General features: G+C 40.1%; 1 pseudogene; it reads left to right on the top strand.

The window, feature by feature from the left end:
- Positions 1-585: 585 nt before the first annotated feature.
- On the top strand, positions 586-1,399 carry LOC131278603 (AP-1 complex subunit sigma-2 pseudogene; annotated as a pseudogene).
- The last annotated feature ends 1,031 nt before the right edge of the window (positions 1,400-2,430 follow it).

The raw sequence follows: 2,430 nt of genomic DNA, 5'->3' as shown, positions 1-2,430 counted from the left end.
CTTGCTAACCACATTCAACAACACATTACACGAATTATATAACATGACCAAGTGGGATTCGTTCTGGGTATGCAAGGATGGTTCAACATAAGAAAATCAATGTAATACACCATATAAACAGATTGAAGGAAAAAATCACATGATTATATCTATAGATGCAGGAAAAGCATTTGACAAAATACAGCACACTTTCTTGATAAAAAGACTCCAAAAGACTGGAATACAAGGAAATTTTCTGAACATGATAAAGAGTATATATGAAAAACCCATAGCCAACATCTTTTAGAATGGTGAAATCCTAAAATCCTTCCCTCTAAGATCAGGAACAAGACAAGAATGCCCACTCTCTCCCTTTCTATTTAACATTGTCTTAGAAGTACTTGCTCAAGCACTGAGGCAAGAACCAGATATAAAAGACATTCAAATTGGAAAGGAAGAAGTCGGCCGCCTAAGCCTGCCCTTCTCCGGGCGGTCCCCTCCCCGCGCTAAAACGCTGCTCCTTTACACCTCGGAGAAAGGGGTTTCCCCTTCGCCGCTGCCGCAGTTGCCGACCAAGCTCCGCTGCGCTTGCGGCTCGCAGCCACGATGCAGTTTATGTTCCTTTTTAGTCGTCAGGGAAAGCTTCGACAGCAGAAATGGTATTTTCCACTGTCAGACAAAGAGAAGAAAAAGATTACCAGGGAACTTGTTCAGACTGTTTTAGCACGTAAACCTAAAATGTGCAGGTTTCTTGAGTGGCGAGATCTGAAGATTGTTTACAAAAGATATGCTAGTCTGTATTTTTGCTGTGCTATTGAGGATCAGGACAATGAACTAATTACGCTGGAAATAATTCATTGTTACGTGGAATTACTTGACAAGTATTTTGGCAGTGTGTGTGAACTTGATATCATCTTTAATTTTGAGAAAGCTTATTTTATTTTGGATGAGTTTCTTTTGGGAGGGGAAGTTCAGGAAACATCCAAGAAAAATGTCCTCAAGGCAATTGAGCAGGCAGATCTCCTGCAGGAGGAAGCTGAAACCCCACGTAGTGTTCTTGAAGAAATTGGACTGACATAACTCTCCTCCCTTGTTGATGACTTCTTGTGGCATTTCACACACTGTAGCTGTTCACTGCCTTCATGTCCATGTTAGCTAATGGTGTAAGATGTTTATCAGTATTACTGTGTGTTAAGCTGCTTCATTCAGACCTAAACAAAAATACTAGTTTTTTTTTAAGGGAACTTTGGTTTATCAAGTGAGAAATTGCGGGACTTAAATATGAATTAGAATGCTGCAGGAAAGAAAGATACCTTTTCTGGATAGATGAAAGTTTGAATGTTCGTTTCTCTTAATCTAATGTGTATGCATGCAAGTGACACAGTCAGGCAATGTGCATTTATTACATCACTATATTTGACAGAGGAAACTTAAATTATAATGTGAAGCCTGGTTTTATGAAACCAAAGATCAGTGCAATATTTCAGTATAAATAAAAATAAAGGGAATTGGCATGTTAAATAATGAATGAAAATTTAACTCTTATGTTGAGACTTTCTAAAACAAATTTATGCCAAAGATGCCTGTTGGAAGCTATATACCTTAAAACAAAAAAGGGAATAGAGATTTAAAATGACTTAATTAGAATGATGCGGTTTTAGACAAAAAATTGTTTCTTTGACATTCTGAACCTGTGACAAGGAACATAGGATTGGCTCTTTCATAATGAGCACTTTTTTTTTTTAAGGCCAAGGTATGTTTGATGCTGAGATGAATCCTTTTGGTTGTAGTCATTTAGTCGCTTAGTTGCATTGTCTTTTTTTTTTTTTGTCTTTATTTTTTTAATATTACATTCAAAAAATATGAGGTCCCCATATACCCCCCAACCCCCTCACCCCAATCCTCCCCCCATAGCGGCAATCTCCTCCAACATCGTGAGACATTCATTGCATTTGGTGAGTGCATCTCTGAGCACCGCTGCGCCTCGTGGTCTACACCATAGCCCACACTCTCCCCCAGTCCACCCAGTGGGCCATGGCAGGACACACAGTGTCTGGTGGCTGTCCCTGCAGCACCACCCAGGACAACTCCAAGTCCCGAAAATGCCTCCACATCTCATCTCTTCCTCCCATTCCCCACACACAGCAGCCACCATGGCCACTTTCTCCACACCAATGCCACATTTTCTTCGATTACTAACCACAATAGTTCATGGATAGAATATCAGTAAGTCCACTCTAATCCATACTCTATTCCTCCATCCTGTGGACCTTGGAATGGTTGTGTCCACTCCACATCTATGTCAAGAGGGGGCTTAGATAGTTGCATTGTCTTGATGCCCCATATAAAGCGGAAATGTTGATTTATCAGGACTTCTTCCTAACAGTATCTTAACAGAAAATGCGTGGGTCTCTTCACAAAGCATTGCATAAATCATTGTTTAAAGCACCA

This window comes from Dasypus novemcinctus, chromosome 5 (genome assembly GCF_030445035.2).
Source record: "Dasypus novemcinctus isolate mDasNov1 chromosome 5, mDasNov1.1.hap2, whole genome shotgun sequence".
NCBI classification, from domain to species: domain Eukaryota; kingdom Metazoa; phylum Chordata; class Mammalia; order Cingulata; family Dasypodidae; genus Dasypus; species Dasypus novemcinctus.
This window is presented reverse-complemented; position numbering and strand designations above follow the sequence as displayed.